This window comes from Antrostomus carolinensis, unplaced genomic scaffold (assembly GCF_000700745.2).
Source record: "Antrostomus carolinensis isolate BGI_N321 unplaced genomic scaffold, ASM70074v2 scaffold4587, whole genome shotgun sequence".
Lineage (NCBI taxonomy): Eukaryota > Metazoa > Chordata > Aves > Caprimulgiformes > Caprimulgidae > Antrostomus > Antrostomus carolinensis.
This window is the reverse complement of record NW_010327947.1, coordinates 28,974-46,864: the sequence shown is the minus strand read 5'-3', so window position 1 is coordinate 46,864 and position 17,891 is coordinate 28,974. Positions and strand designations below refer to the sequence as shown.

Genomic DNA, 17,891 nt, shown 5'->3' with positions numbered 1-17,891 from the left:
CAGCACGGGCACATGGGTGTGGAGGTGTTCAGACAGGCGTTAAAAGATGTGGTATGAGGATTATGTACCAAGAGCGAGTAGCATAGCTGTACAGCTCCAGCACTGATACCACAGAAAAAGTTATCACTGCTGTAATTAACATCTACTTTCTTTAGAAATTGCCATGAATTTTAAGCACCATACATCAATAAATATTTGATAAGCTAGAGAGAAAAGCACTGTAGCGTCCAGATTATGAAGATTTAACACAGTGGAACACCTACTGCCACAAGAAATCTCAAAACCGCACTTCCTTGGCAAAGGCAGGAGGAATCAGATTATAAATGTCACAAGTATGATTTAAGGTGTGTACCTTTTCTACGTGGTTGACATTTTTTTTCCAGTTAGGAAGGAATGTTTCTTTACAAACACAGAAACAGTCATCAGTTATTTAAGGAAATAAAAATAGCATACAAATGACAGAGTATACCACAGACTGCAGCTGACTGACTTGATAAATGGAAATTTTTTGCAGTTCATTTGGCATCCATATTTATGTATTTTGTTAAGTGCTGGCAAGTTGAGGCAAAAAAAGGTCATACTTTTTCGGAGCTTTGGTTTAGAGCAGGAGGAGAGATGAAAAATTTCCACGTTAGAAAATTCTTGCTGCTAGTCATACTACTTTACAGTTAATTTACAAGTATTTGTAAATTAATTAATCAGCATTCTGACACGTCTTCCCAATAACACGCTGGAAGCATCAGTTTGGAACAATGATCACATTTAAAGAATCCCCAAAATACTACTTTTGATTCACAGAGATCAACCAGCAAGCACAGCACTTACTGTCCTCTGACTAGAGACCAGGGTGAGTAGCTGAACCACCATTTATTGGGGCCTGCACCCATTTAATCTGTCCCCCCTCATGTCTCCTAGATACATTTCACTTCATCAACACCCACCCAAAACCTGTCAAGTTCAATCCAGCGGCTGGGTTTCATTCTGCCTGATCGAAGTCTTGAGCAGCTACTAAAAATGTCACAAAGAGTTTGCATCAACCTCCCCTTTCCCCACACCCTACATTTCAAAGTGTTTAGGCAGCAAGAGAAAACAATTAAAGGAAATTCAGAGCTAAGGCTGAAACATACCATATGTTTTCAAGCAGAAGGGCACAAAGCATCAGTAAACCACTGCCGAGATTACATACTCCCACTATCAGGCACTGAAAGACTACAGAACAATGTCATCTCTAACTATTAATAACCATACTTCCTTTCTAGCACACAACCCTCTTTTCTTTATTGTCTAACAGAGATATTTCCATACAAGCCACATTCCTCTTTCCCATAAGACAGTAGAAAGAGTATCAGAACTGATTTATAGTTCCACATATGCTCCTATCAGGTCTTGCATCACTCCTGACATTTGTTAATTTATAGTTTTAGGTTCTCAGGACTCGGGCCAGGCTTGGTTCACAGTATAGTCTATGAGAGGATTGGACTGAGAATCAAAATTTCACTCCTACCCTACTCTGACTTACTGATTGACTTCACGAAAGCCACTAAAACTCCCTCTGCCCACACTCTGCTTTCTTCAGATACAGAACTGAAATGATGGTAAAGAGCTCTTTGTGAAGTATTCCGAGATCTAACATTTTAAAAACTTTTTATATGAGATGTAAGACTTAAACTCTTAAGCATAATGATCAAGTTTCTAAAATGCTTCATAAATTTACAAAGACAAAAAATGTCTTTTTTAAAAAAAAATAAAACCCAGGATTTTCATCCCCCAGTTTGTGTGCCCATCATTCTGCTAACTTTGAAGCAACATCTGCTTAGGACTTTCAAGTAACGACAACTGAAACTTCTGAATTTTACAACGAAAACACACATGCTTATTTCCATTTGCATTTTTTGTAACACTGACAAATTCTCACTAAAATTCATTAAGTAACAAGTTTAACACATTGTTTGATGGTTACATTTGAAATACCACGCTGTGTCACTTCCCAGGTGAAAAGATATTTTCTCAGACTAATATAAATTATTTTATGTCCAGGAAACTTGTTTGAGCACTTCAGCTGGATCACTGATCAAAGAAAAGTTTCTCCTCCCATGTAATTGTACTTGTCAGAACAAAACTAGATACTTAAGGTGTATCCTAGCCACCTGTTTGGTAACAGTCATGTATAAGTCCTCATCTGGTTTAAGCACTTTCCAAATCTAAAGACATTACTGCACTTACTTAAAACAACGCAGTAAACATACCATTACACATTAAAGTGTTTTTCAGTATTTAATAAAACCATATCATTTGCCAGAGCAGATAGGTTTCAAGCTAAGTATATTAACAGGCTGAAGTATCTGGAGGGAAAAAAAAAGAGACAACAACAACAAAAAAAGAGACTACAACAAAAAGACAAAACCACAGAGAACATAGTGCCTCAAATTGCTTGTTTGTTTTTAAGTATAGTAAAATATGATTACTTAGAGTTATGCTGTCCTACAGGCAATTACCACTTCTTCATTTAAAAAATGAAATAAAAATCTCTTGCTTTCCACAAGAAAAAGGAAAATAACACTTATTGGAAGTTTTGTTACCTGCAGCATAAAAAGGATATTGAATGAAAATAGGTAGACAACTGCTACTATAAAGAGGAAGGTGACCTCATCTCTGTCATCTGAAGTGCTCCTGAGCCTGCATTAAATGTATAGGCTGCCGTATAAAGGAGAGCACCTGTTGGATGAAGGGCACCAGTTCTGTCAGACCATATCCACTTTCACTTTCTCCCCATTCCTCTTAACTTTTAGACATATTGAAGTTAAGAATAAAAGTCACAAGAAACACCAATTGGTCTCGTAACACAAATCTCCACTCACACAAGCAAAGATTATGCCAAGTAACCGGAAGTCCCTTAAAATACCTGTCTTTCTGAATTCCCCAACAACTTCCTGAGCATATTCATCTGAAAAATGGGTAATAGTGCCTCTAACTTTGTTTACACATTAAAATTACCAACTTTTCAGAAAAAGACATGTATCATCTCATGCCTTGGCTTATGAAAAGCAGTATCAGACTAATCACCTTCCATGTGAAAAACAACAAATTGGAGTTATGCAACTTGACTCTTCGCAGCAGAGCTGCGCACACGCTCACCCTCTACCTCTGAATTTACAGTTCACCGACAATTCAAAATCCCAAGACCCAGATCTGCCACGATGGAGGGCGATGGAGGTAGAGCTCAAGGCAGAGCTCGAGGCAGAGCCCACTGCTGCCACATTAGCTGTCCTCATCAAAACAGCAACTTCAACCTTCAGAAGAAAAAGCAATGCTCCACCTCACTCAGTATTGCTCGCTTATCGCTGCAAAAAGAAACGTCAGGCAAGCAAACAGAGCACGTCAAATAGTTAGCAGCTCATTAGTCAGCTCTCGGCCAAAATTTATGAGGCTATTTTTTATGAAGGTTTTTGGACACCGGTAGTTGCTGCACAACCAGCAATTCCATCTGGGTTTGGGCCTTTATTTTTTGGTGTTTGGTAGCAAAGCAAAGCAAACAACAGTAGCTTTTATGTAACTTAGCACACGTATTTGTGTATTTGCCCTTCCCTCATTTTCCATGAGGAACAGAAAGGAGAAGTTATCTTATTTTCTCATGCCAGACAAGCTACTATTAATATTACTAATACAGCCCATAGTAGTGAAATTCACTGAGCAGGAGTTGAATATTTAAAAACTCAAATTATTTTGGGAAAAAAAAAAAGGCAAGAAGACAGAATGCATGGACCAATATAAAGGCTATTACTAAACACAAGGAGGTGAACAGCAGGAGAAAATGAATAGGTTTTTCTTAATGAAAGAATGACTCCCAAGTACTTTGGAAGTAGAGCTGCTTTTGGGGGAAAAAAAAGGGGGGGGGAATTTTTATAAAATGAAAATAAAATCTCTCATAATAATATAACTATCAGATTTTTAAATTTAAGTGGAAAACATAACTAATTTGATTCTAAGCAATCTAGAGATGGAAACTTGTAGGCAAATCCTAAATAAAACAGGCAAAATTAAGATTATTCCAGTTTACCTGAAAAATTGTTTACAAATGTCCTATAATAAAGTGAAAATGTCTCTGCATGCCATTCTCTGATAACACAAAAAATCCCAACCCTGTCAAGAAAGCTTTCCCACAGAAAATAAAATTTTGGCCAGCTGTACTTGATGACAAGAGATAAGGAAATAGCAGGGCGGTTCCATGGTTTGCAAAGTGTTAGGCACAAAGGCTCAGAAAAATATTGTTTAGTGGCAATATTTTTAACTTCTCCACCCCTGTCTTTATCTCCCTTTCATTTTGGTATAAGCTTTCTTTCATCATTTCTCCCTTCTTACCTTTATTATTCCCTACTTTCCCAGTTTAGAAGATACATGCCAAATGATCACCATAGCTAAGTGGCTCTCCCTCACTATTTGAGATGGTTCTCTTGGTGCAAGTGGAATTAATGCCTTCTGATATTTTAAATAAGTATATTATAGAATGTAGTGGTGTTACATCAGACTGCATTAACGAAGAGAGGGAATGATGTCTGAGTAGCACTCGCCTGAAAAGCACATTGGACCTGAGTGAAATGGGAATGCGTGTGTTTGACAAATCCTGCCTGGAAAAATATCAAGATGCTCTTTAGCCTAAAGAAACCCTAATTCCCTAATAGAACAGAAAAATCCCACTCTACGGTATGTCAGATGCACATATTCAAACCTGGGACTGTCTACAGACGAGCAGTTTTATTTTCTTGTGCGAAAGGGAAACAAAAAAAAAGTTCACAAAAAAAAAACCTACAAAGCTGAAGAGCTTCATGAAGATGATATTTGGTGCTAATTCATCCAGCACTCACACTGACAGTCAGACTTAGCAACATCTCTACTTGTTTAAAATGAAGGACCAACTTAAAAAAAAAAAAAAAAAAAAAAAGCAGCTTTCTACTTTGCCCTGTGGTTTGACCACAGCCCTCATGACTGTGACGTGATGAAATGCTTCCCAACCACAGAGGAAAGCGTTGCACTTTCAACTTACTCACAGGAGCTGCAAGGAAAGATAGGTGGTCTTGAACAACCAAATGGGTAGGTTACAAGGCAAGGTTCCCATTAGCTACCACTCTCCAAAGGAGATAATGACTCTAACTCTGGATTTGCTTTGCCACCTGGTCTCTGCTGGAAATTTACTTTAGCTAAAATTTTGCCTTGTGACGGAGCATACCGTTACTTCTCCTGAGCAATGAGCAATGTATTATTCCGACAGATATGTCGAGCTTGCATATACTACACAGAACTCATTCATCTTCCCACCGTCTCATGTTGTCTTGTGACTTCCATTCTTCCGTTCATGATTCTCTCTGTGTTCAGGAAAATGAGTTGGAAACGTGATGTTTCTGGGGAACAACAGCGCTGCAGCCAGAGATGCACCTGAAAATGCTCTGCAGAGTCTTGCCGGAAAATACACTGTCAGACCACAAAGTCCTCCCCTTTGTTTGATTATATGCAAACCATATCACACTCTGGAACTCAAGCTGAAGACACCATGTTTATTAAGAACCAGGTTTTCTTTGGGTTTGCTTTTGCTAAGCATTCATTTTATTTCCACCACCCCCACCCCCTGAGAACTATAAGAAGAATAATTTTGCACAATCTGAACCTGGCAAGATTTACCAATTTGAGTAATTTTCTTTAAATCCATCTCTGTTTCACATAAGTATGGACCAGAAAAAGTGGATTTTTTTTAAGGCAGACTGCCCTTTCACTACTGTGCATAATGAAACTCCAGCTTCCACAATCCTCTGACCTTTCGGCTACCCTTAACATGTACCCCAGAAATGCCAGAGGGCTTCAGGAACTGCTGCTCTACATTGGTTTACTTGCCTACTCTGCTGTACTAGGGAAAATACCTACATTGCTTTTCACACAAACTGTGTATTTTAGACAGTTTTAAAGGTAAGGAGAAATTAAATTTTCATTTTCCAGAAACTATTTTAGTGCAAAGGTTTTAAACAAATGGTATTTTTTTAAAAAATGCCAAAATTAAAGCAAACAAACCAACAGCCACGTCCCAGCTAGCTCCCTTCGGGAAACCCATGGGAATGCCACCATCTCCAAAACCTGCTGCATGCCATTAACAGTCAGCCTGCTGCAAGTGGCATCTTTCTGCAACTACTGCTGGAGTTAGCCCTTTGCACCCTGCAGACAGCATGCCTCACTGCTCAGGAGAACACCTCAACAGCTTCATGGACATTTCTTTGGTCATTCATCTTTGACCATCCCTTCCCTGCAATAGCTCTTGTACTTGCCTTACCCCCAGTAAAGCCATTCAGTTTTTCAAACTGGAACAGAAATGAATAAAAACCACGTCTGAGACAGTGGCTAGATCTCACCCAAACCATGGGAGATACATGCCTCAGAAGAGAAATGGAGCAGTGGGGCTGCAGCAGCAAGCTGCTAGATGGACATCAGGTTACGTCTGGGTCCAACTCTCCCTCCCAAAGAGTTTTAACAAACCCTTCCACACAAGCTGTAGCCCAGCCATCCTGCACCATGCCAAACTGGGGACAGGTTTAATCAAATTTTGCAGTTTGTCTGGTACTAATTCAGCATTTTTTGTTAACTGAATGCCAAGTTTCATTTCAGTATTTCATCATCAAAACACATATATTTATTTATCCATTCCATCATGATTATACCTGAACCACTGCGATCCACACCCAAAATGACTAGACAGCAGTATAATCAAACTAGAGGAGAAAATTAAGGTTTACTTTCAGTTGTCTAAAATGTCATTGGAATTTAGGCAATCCTGATAATATAAAGCATCTATTAGATTTTCTGAGAATTAGAGTGTCACAAAAGCAAATATGACATAACAAATGCACTTACTTCATTAACAAATAGGACCTCCATTCCCTAACTTAATAAAAAAAAGGATAGCACACAATATTCCATATAAACCAGAACGTTTCATTATCCATATAGGCTTTCACTTCCTATTTTACTCAAGGAATTTGTTTGCATAATAAACATAAAGTCAAAGAAACAATATAATGAAACCCTTCTGGAGATCCAAAGATGCCTGTTGAACATTGTGTTTCTGTACTGCTGAAAAAAAAAAAAACAAACCCCAACCCCTGCCAAGTATTTGAAGTGAACACAAAGCTTAAAAACCACATTTGTATGGAAGTCAAACATATTTAACCCCCTACAGAACAAAACCAAACCCAAAGAAATTCCCGGGGGGGGGGGGATGTCTTCTATATAGTTTGTTTTCTTCTGATAATTAGACTGCCACAAAACTGTCAAGAATACGGGTTTTTTGTTTCCTTTTAATCAGAAAATCCAGGAGAGAAATGGATGCTACTTGTCCAATGATGAATGCATACAATGTTTTGGAAATGGACTTGAGGACATGAGTCTAGAGGCCCATGGAGAGGAGCTGTAGAAAAAATATGATCAAAAGATTTTCAGATTACAGGGTTTGCAAGACCCAAATTCAAGTTGCAGCATCTGTTTATCCTTTAGAAAAGGATGCCATCTCTTGAAGCTAAAATTTCTATCTGGTTTAAAAAAAAAAATCCCCCTACCAATAGTAATTTCTAAATCACATAAAGGCTTGTTGGAGAGCAACTACTGCAAGACTGAAAGACATTGAAAACAGCAGAAGTGAAAGCCATAGAAGTATATATAAGAAGCCACACAAAACACTATCTAGAAGAAGATTTGTGGGATAAGCAACTTACAAGCAATAAAATATTTCAGAATATGGTAAGCAAGCCTACCAGCTAATTCCTTAGCAAGCTCTTTCAACCTCTAAATGATATGGTTCATCAGCCACAGTATCCTGAGCCTGTCAGGTACTAATGCCTGCTTTTCTACTAGTGCACAAAACCATGGGTTTTAGCTTGAGTTTTACATGTCCAGATGAAAGCTGAGCTCTTCAAAGATGGTATAGTTGAGCACATTCCTCTCAAGTCTGGGAAAATATATCTCCCCTCCCACCACTGCCATCATAAGTACCATCTTCTGAAACCCTCCTATTATCACCCTTGTAATCAGGATTTTCTGAAACTGAAGTATTTATGTAAAACCTTTTCCATGGGTTAACATAAAACATCAGCTCTGTCAATGACTATCTTCAAGTGGTATTTTAACAACAATACCACTATATTATCTTGGTTTACAAGAATCATTCACCTTTCCTCCCCTTTCCCTTTATTTTTGAGACTTGTAGGAACTAGAAACAACTTGAAGGAACAATAATATACTACAAGATATAAACTACACACCTAACGAATGCTCTGAATTTTTTGCATCTGAAAACAAACAAAAAATACATGTAAAAACGAGAGTTCTTGCAGTTATGATTCAGGACTATACTTAAGTCACCACAAAAATGAAATCTAGCCTTCGGTTTTCTGGTTTGGATCAACAGGCTACTTCAGAGGCCATTTAGGCAATCAAACTGCTGATAGAATAACTGTGCTGTCATCCCCAGAATTATTTTGGTTTTATTTAAATTCTTTTTTGGACGCCTCAAAGGAAAAGAATGTGCAGCACTCGTTATTCACAAGCCTAATACCCTCAGCTCTTCTGGGACAAAGGCAACTAATACTTTCTACATTCATTTGATGTGGAAATGCACGTTCTCAGCTTGTGCAATAATATATGGCAAGTTAATCCAATCTTATGACCTCTGACCAAGTTCACGACATTTCTTTTCTAACGAGATACACAGTTGACCAGCAAAAGCAGATGTTTTGCTGGCTCATCCCATTAAAATATATATAAATACAAGTATCTAGGCATGTTTTGCATTCTACTCCTATTAAGAAATCAGGTAACTTCCCCTGATGTTGAGATTGTTTGTGCATACGTCCCTGTTCATCTCCAGTCTTTTAAAATGAGACCAATAGTACTGGTGACACGAATAGTCAAAGCTGCTTTCCTGGGAAAAAATAGCTTTGAATTCATTTACCCAAAAAAGTGTCTCTGATGTTAAATGGCTACAAAATTTATCCTACAGTCCCTGACCAGAAAATTTGCCAAACAGCACACAGGAAATCTTTTACATTTCCTGTGAAAATAATTACATGCATTTTTCCCCCCCACCACTCGACAGATAACATAATTTACAGCCTGTTTTGGCTGGCAAATGCCTCAACTAAAGCCTGAAAAGAGATCTTTGCACCATCAGAGTTACTTTAATGAAACCTAAACTTAGCTGTGGGTGGGGAGAAGCAGATTCTAAAAAACACTCGGGGTTAGACAGAACATTTCCTAATCTGCCTGTTCCCTAACAGAGGGACATCTGAAATGACTTGTCAGTATAAAATTGGATGTTGTCCTTTAAATAAAGACAAGCAATGCCATATACGTTTATGTACAGGAGCCATCTGCACTAGATGTATGTGGGGATGATGTAGCCTCCCACAGTGACAAGCTGATTGAAGTTACAGATCCAAAACACAGAGCAGGTAACCTTAGCATTTATATGTTGGCTTAGACTGCAAAAATTTTAAATAAAAAATTAAATAAAGCTAAAATCTTGAAAACTTAGTATTTGTAGTGAGACCATGTGAGAACAGCAGGCTCATTAAAAACCAACAGAATCTGAAGTCATATCCCAGACATTAGGTTTGATGTCATTACTTACCAAGCCAGCTATTGGAGTTGACAGACGATTGATCTTCTTAACGATGCCAGGTTTGATCTTGTTAATCAAACTAAAAAGAAGTCATATGATTTTCTGTTACATAATCAACTTTATTTAAGGATGAGCATCAATGCTTCTTAAGAAACATTTTTCCTATAGTCCTAACTTATATGGCTTGAATCAAGTAAATTTGAAGCAATTAATGCCTCCTAATTATTTTTTTTAAATCAATTTTCCAGGAAGTCACACACACACACACACACACACAAGAAAAGAGAGATACTTGTGAGAATGGTGAAGTGAGAAAGAAGAGAAGAAAATGCCTGGGTAGGCGTAAGCAAAAATGGATCTGCGTTTCCACTACATGGGTGGTGATGTTAATTAGGCTTAAATTTCCCATTTACAGAATTTATTCAGTTAAAAGTTCTGATGAAGATGCTAAAATTACATCAGAATATTTTTTTTTCAGGGTGAAAGCTCTGATATTCCTGTTAGTGTAGGAAATCAAGTCAGTTTTCATATGCTATCAAGCCCAGTATAATGTGTGCAGTAATAATTTTTGGTACATATAATTTACATGGGCAAGTCATATTTTCAGTTTCAGTCAGAAGAGATTGCACCTCATATCATTCCTTCTTTATATAAAATTCATAATAAAACTGAGAAGATAAGAGAGACTAACACATCACTGTTGAATACACAAGCCCAAATGCATACTTTGTCCTGCACTAAGGATGAGGCACAGGATTCCTTGCACTTTTATACCCCCAGGTTTTCAGTCATGGAGATAGGGAAATACTGTGGTTCACCAAATTACATACTAGACCACAGGATCAAAAGAGAACAGGGACCTGAGGACACCCTGCAGACTTAATTTGCCTATACACCTTTGAGGATTTTGGACTTGCTCCCTCTTCTTGTTGATGCTTGTCCGGCCAGACCCTTTACCCCACAAAGCATTAGAAAGGTTTTGTGATCTACTCGTGTCAACACAGACTCAGGACCTGCAGTTTAAAACTCTATGTGGAACAAGGCATTTTTTGCTCAAGCAGCAGAATTTACATAACAGAATTTACATATACACAGTGCAATGGAAGATAGATTTTTAAATGTTTGCAGAAGAAGAAATAATGGCTGCAAGTCCTGAGATTTTTCAACTGCATTAATTTATTCAGTAAACAAAATACATTTGATTATTTTTCCACAAAAAAAAAAGTGATCTGTTGAGGTAGAATTTAAAAAAAAACAGTTTTGGGGTTCCCCCTCTTTATTTATTTTTTTTTTTCTAATCTTCCAAATGTGTATTATTTGCCTTATTGTACTTAAAAACATGAAGTAGCACGTGACTGGAAAAAAATTTAGTGACTCTGTTCCTTAAATGCGTACACATGAGAGCTAGCTTTATTTTGTCATCTACCGAGTAGCCAACCAGTCAACGCGCACACATGGTCATTAAGTAGGCCAAACAAACCAACTGTTCTGCTACAGGAATACGTGGTGCAAGCACAGGTCTTACTGCTCTAGTTTAGGTCAAATGTACCATCTTCAGAGACAATATATCTGTGGGCATTAAAGTAGTCACGTCACAGGCGAACCAAGGAAATGGGTAATGCCATGTCTAGTTTGTCTCTGCTATTTAAGATCTTGCACTCTATTGACTTTGGTGAAAATTGGACATCTGAAAACCCTTCCCACCTTGCTCTTTTCTGTTTCCACAGAACTTCTATGAAAACCACTTCTTGCACTTCAAGTATGTCAAATTTAAAATTATGACACGGGAGGGCAGCTGTGATTTAGTGCAACATAATGAGGCATCTCTTGCTTTAAAGAAAGTTGCATGCATCCCAAGGCAAGCTGCTCAGCTGAAGAAATTACAGGATGTTTTTCTTGCATATGACCATTAATTACAGATAAATTTAACTGATTTGCATTTGGCAGATGGAGGCTCATATTCTTTTGCCAAATAAGCATCAACAATGAAGATATCAGAGGATTAGAATGTATCAGTTCATTGCCAGTTCTTAAAGACACTGTTTAAGAGTTACAGCTGAATACAATACACACATCCCACTAAATACATACCTGAAGAAACACCTTCTTATTAAAAGTATAAACTATTTGTATTACCACAGTCTGATGGGCAAAGGGCCCAAAGGGAAAAATAAAGGCAAGGACAGAAAACACAGTAATATTCACAGATGGGAAAATACAGAAATGTTACCTTTTCACATTTACTTTATTTTTGATATACAGTAAAAAAAATTCAGATAACAGTACCTTTGTAAATATTTTCTGAAAAGTTAGCTTGGCTGAACTGATTTAAGAGTGGCTCTTAGATTAGAGATATTTTTGTAATATCCCAGGTAGCCCTCTAACGAAATTTCTCTCTTACTGGTGTTGTAATGACATTTACACCTGCCATTCCTTAGAATACTAAGGGATTAGCACTGCCTCCAGTCCTGGAAACCTGTTTCAGTAAGTACAAAAACAATTACAGATATGTGGAAGAAATCTGACGAGAGGACATTTTACACCTCTGACTCAGTCTAGCAACGAAACCAGACAAGTCCCATTATTGCCAAGCCTATAATACGTAAGCACAAGGAAGCTTTTTAGAGAAAGCACTCCATAAAAAGCTGAGGTCAGAGTTTGTTGTTGAAAGCAATAATTCAGTCAGCCCAGAAAATACTGCAGATGGACTGCACGTGCTCATACACAGCAACATATTTCTACATTACGCTGAGACCAAATCCATTTACTTTCATAATTTTAAAGTGCTTGCTTAAAAATATATATACCTATATATTTATTAAGTATGGCAAATGCCATCCAGTAGAGTCTACACTATTGAGATATCTGAATGTAACCATAATTCTCCAGACCAAATAGTCTCTCTCATGTTTATATCACTTACTAATATTGCTCTTCAGTACAGAACATTAAATCAAAGCCCTGCCTGTTAGATTTAATTTATAATTTTGTAAAACTAACTTCAGAAATGAACTACTTTTTAAAAGAAAGCTTACCTGGCTATAAAGTTCTCTGGGTGGAATAGGTAGCTTTCAGGATTTAGAGAACTAGCAGCACACAGAGTTTATAACTTCTTACAGGTGGGTGGGGATAGGGGACAAAAACTCAAACTCCAACAACAACAGGGGGCATAGGGGTAACTGAGTGCTTTGATCCCAGCCATGGCCACATCACCTTGCACAGGCTGAAGAGAAAGCCCAGTGACACCATGAGCACTACAACCAATAAAACTAATCAACTGGCCAGAGGATCAGCACAATCTGCTTGTTAACACATGAGAGAGCATGCAGGACAACACATGAAAAACAGATCTTGAGAGATGACGTTTGAAAGCTGTTCTACCTTCCCATGACAAATAATATGTATAAAAAGGAAAAATTGCTTATCAAAAATATTTTTGGTACTTCAAAAAAATTTGAAACAAGATGCCAGCAAGGAAAGAGACCATCTGACGTTAACCCGAAGGATTTTTATACAGGTAAGTCAATACTCACTCGCACAACAGGACTCCATTTTCTAGAGCTGCTCGAAAGTCTTTGGTTCCAAAGCTTTTCCCCGTAACTGTCTATAAAAATAAGGATTGAGAGTTAACTGGACACGCACACAAAATCAGGACTAGCAAGAGCATCTAAGTATTAAAAAACAAACCAAAAATCCATTACTTTGTGATTCAACACTTAGTTCATACTACCTAATATTTTCTTATATTTATTTCAAAAGAAATAGGTTTTTAAAAACTAATTTTTTATGCCTCAAAAGAAGTCAGATGCAACATCTTCAAATATCTTCCTTTAGTGTAAACCAATCTTCTAAAGCAATACCAGCCACACTGAAAATTATAAAATCAATTTCAAACAGAAGTGCAAAAAGAGAGTCTTTTATAGCCTGTATATTCACAATATCCAGCACAAAGTATTTTAGTGTTTTGTTTTTTTTTTTTCCTGCCACTTGTACCTAAGGCAGTATGACTAAAGAACCACTCTGGCAAGTCTCTATTACCACATGCACATCAATTCCCATTATGTGGCAAGTGGTAAGACTATACTAATGGGACTGCTTTTTATATTCAGAGTGAAAAGCAGTGAACAAGAACAATGTCTTATAAAGGACTTCAGATAACCAATGCCAAAAGCATTGCCTACAGGTTTTCAGCAAAGCTGTTGTCCAAAAAAATTAAATAAAAATTTGCTCCTGGCATTGACTCCTTCTACCTCAAATGAGACCATCAACACAGTGCCCTGCTCAAGTCTAAACTTACTTTGATCCTTCTACTAGATCCCCCCTCTGCCCACATCCCTTGAAGGGATGAAATTTGGCAGATTTCTTCTAAACACCCAGATGAGTAACCCACACACATGTCAGAAAAGGAGTCAATATTCCTAAAACAGTCCAAAAGAGGGTTTTATCCCAGTTGGGCATAGCAATCAAACACAAGGAAGGGTATTTATTTGAGCTTACTGGTCACCAGGTTCAGCCACCAGCTAATTACAAACCTCCCTTTGGGGATCCCAGCCATCCCTAATACTGTGCAGGACTTCAGGCACACAATTAAACTGTGGAACCTGTGTGCATCCAGACCAAAGCTACTGATTACCACAGTAATTAAGGAAATTAGTAGTGAAACAAATGAGCTGTGCTTGGTAAAAAAGCAAAGGAGAAGATGTAGCTCTTCAAGGATATCTTATATTATCACCTTATTATTTTTTTCTAAATTGCAAAAGGAACATATACTAACACCAGAAATCCTACAACTTAAGTAATGAGGTTTAACATAGGTTATGTTTTAATTCAAAAGCTGTAACTTCAGTCTCCCTATTGAGGACAAAATTAGATGTCACAAAAATCTTCTTTTGGGTTTAAGTTGTTTTTGTGTTTTTTTTTTCCCCCTAGGATTTAACAAATAACAACAGAGAAAGAATGATGGCACACCAACTGAAGGTAAGAAAAATTCCAAAATTCAGGGAAAGAAAAAAAATCCCACACTTCTAACAACAACAAAGGATGACAGTGATTCCCCTGGGAGAACTGCATTTTATACGCTATTCCTATAACAAGTCTTTCCTTACAGAAGAGTAGATGTTGCATCTTAGCAATATCGTTTTCAAGAATCACTTAAAACCACTGAATTTAAAAAATTACCCTTATCTCAAATAAAATATGGCCTTTTGCTTCCAAATTTGTAAACTCAGTGATAATAATTTTGAGGAAACTAGCCAAGATAGCATAGCAGCACTGAAATTTTAAATATAAATATTTGTGTGCCCTAAGTAATAGGGAATATGGGTTATAAATTAAGCCCTTAATTCTATAAGCTAGAAACTTGAAGTTTGCATGTCATACAGCAGAACTGTACTGTAACACTGTAGGACAGGGTCTAGCTTTACAGTTATGTTTCAAACTCCAATCAACCCTTTGAGTCCAAAAGTTATTCTTATTCTGGAGTTGTCACTGACATCTACAGGACTACACAGTCCAAAGGTTTGGTTTTACATAGTTTACTGGTAAGTCATGCATGCAATAGACAGCAAGATGTTTCCTTCACCTAAAGCTAGGCCCAGCCCAAACCTTCAATATCTTACATATCCACAAACAACCTTCATGCTAAAATTAAAAGTAATAATAATAATTAAAAAAAAATCCTAGAACTGCAGCACGTAGCTAAGGAGATCAGTCCTCAAAAATTATTCTCCAGAAGTCAAGGAGCATGTGCCACTGAAGACACGTTAAACTTCAGCACAGCCCCTCGTGAACACAAGAGGGCCACGCTGCAGTGCATAATCATGTCCTCACAACACATCTTGTGGTCTTTTCCACAGAAAAACCCCAACACTTCAGTCTCCAGAATGTTGTGTGGAACATTTTTGACTGCCATAAAGTCTTCAGGCATGTGACCTTGAGTAATTAGAAGTCATCCTTGAACAACAAGAGTCCAATTTGACTACAAGGTTGTAAATGCTACTAATGAACTTGCAGACCTTTTAAAATTTCATTAGAGGACATTACACTGGAAGCATTTTGACTAAGTTTGTGCAGCCACTGTGGCAATCAACACTGATTTGATATACAGGATGGAACTGTCAGACCGATCTTGTGGCCCACAGATTTTGTTGACTACGTGGTTTGTTGACATTAAAATAAAAGCGTTGGTACCGCCAAGTTAGGTTTCATTAATATTTACTTTTAAAGGATAAGTAATAATTAAGTAATTAAGACATATTCTCAAGGAACAATTTGACATTGGTGGTTTGAAACTGAAACATTTTCCAAGTTGCACAACACTTTGAATTTATTTACGTCACAAAAATAAGTACTCCATTTTAAATGTGCTTTCATACAGAGATGGAGGACTTTTCTCAGCACAAACTTTCACCTGGCTTATACCCACTGCAAAACATCAAGCTCAGCTGTAACTATTATAGCCTACATAGGAACTGGGTATCATTGAAAAAAATTGAAAGCCATGGACTGGTTCAGAGTTCCCTGACTTTTAAGAACCTGAGTAAGACAAAGTGAATCCCACCCTGAGATATTACATCTTCAAACAATGTCTACAACTTGTGAGTCATTGTTTATTCATTAAAACTGGTTATACTGGGTGTGGTACTCTTATGTAATAGACATAATTGATTTTGGACAATTTTTCAACCACTTAGGCCATGTGAGCCACGGAATAATAAAGGAAGTATCTTGCAAAAGCGATTTTCATCCATGTTTGAACAACACCTCTCTTCAAATTATGCCTCTTTTCTCTCCTTCATTCAGTTGAATATATTCTGCCTCTTTCTCTGCTTTTTTGATAGAAAGACAGCAATGACATAATTAAAGGCTACATTATAAAATCACATTTAATTGCTGCTATAAAACAGTTTGATTTTATTTTTGTAAGACAGCGTCCCCTAATACTTTGGTAACTTGCAATTGCCAAGTCCCCGCAATTTACTTGAAACAATATGCAAATCAAGTCTTTACTTAAATTTAGACATTTTAAAAGTGCTTACATATACACAACAGAGGGATAGTTTAATTTCAGGTTTACTGTGATTTGTGTAGGAAGAGGCAAATCAAGAAGAAATAACCAAAGATCAACCATTCTGAAGATGTCATGACATCAAAATCATGATGAACTGAACAGAAAGTATATGGCACAGAAGAATAGGCTAATTATATGCCTCAATACCAAAATTAACTGAGTACATTTCTTTGGCTTGTCCTACTAGAAGTCAAAAATAGCTGATCATAATAGGCTTTCTTTGCCTTAAAAGCTATTCTGTTCAAAGCTGAAAGATTTTTCGGTGTTAATAAAAAATACTAAGTGAGTTCATGTCAAGTTGCTTTCGTGATTTACACCAGTGTGAATGGCTTTAGCAGAAAGGCAGCTCTACCACAGGACAGTAGACATTTTCAAGTGGGTTGGTTTCCCATACCACCACATGCAACTCAAAGTGCAAGGGACTGGCAGGTTTCTCAATTTAACTTTACTGTGGAGGAAACACCAAAGCTAGACTCTCCCCATCCAATGCAAGACTCACACCACATACACAAGGCACACTGGCTAGCCATTCTCCACCACAAAAGCATTAGCTGCTCAGAAACAAGGAGGCAGCACTGAATCATGCCCAGCTTGTGACCTGAACAATGCCTTGCTGCAGAGGAGCCAGGAACTTGCCATCCAGCCAGCTCTACAGTTCACGCTGGCCAGCCCTGCTCTCTCCATCTCATTCAGAGCTCTTCTACCACTGCCCCATGTAGACTACACTGTCTCAAACCATGCAAGGACCTCAACGTGCCAATTTGAGAGAAATGCTAACTGCACCAGCATGAAACATGCAGCACCCTGACACAGGGTCGTAGGTTAGGGATGGAAGATTTCAGAAAGATACTGAACCACGCATGATAGCAACAGCCTTAATGCAGGCTCATGCAAGGGTCTCATGGGGCAAGCAAATTAATCAGATAGTGACCTCAAGGAGACTACTCTGATTCATGAACTTCAGGTCCCCAGCTCAGGCTGCATCAAGAAAAGCCAAGTTTATCAGGCCACAGAGAAGATGGACTGTTCATGTGCTGTAGAACTGGGACAATGGTGGACGCCTTCCTGTGTGATCTCGTTTAGGTTCCTGCTCTGGCAGGGGGATTGGACTGGATGATCTTTCGAGGTCCCTTCCAAGCCCCAACATTCTGTGATTCTGTGATACGAATC

General features: G+C 37.8%; 1 protein-coding gene across 1 annotated transcript in view; it reads right to left on the bottom strand.

The window, feature by feature from the left end:
• Positions 1–13,250, bottom strand: part of LMO7 (LIM domain 7) — a 99,282-nt gene extending 86,032 nt beyond the window's left edge. Inside the window, 2 exon segments of the mRNA XM_029085972.1 lie at positions 9,662–9,731; positions 13,186–13,250. The gene's annotated coding sequence lies outside the window, so the exon portion shown is untranslated.
• Positions 13,251–17,891: the final 4,641 nt, after the last annotated feature.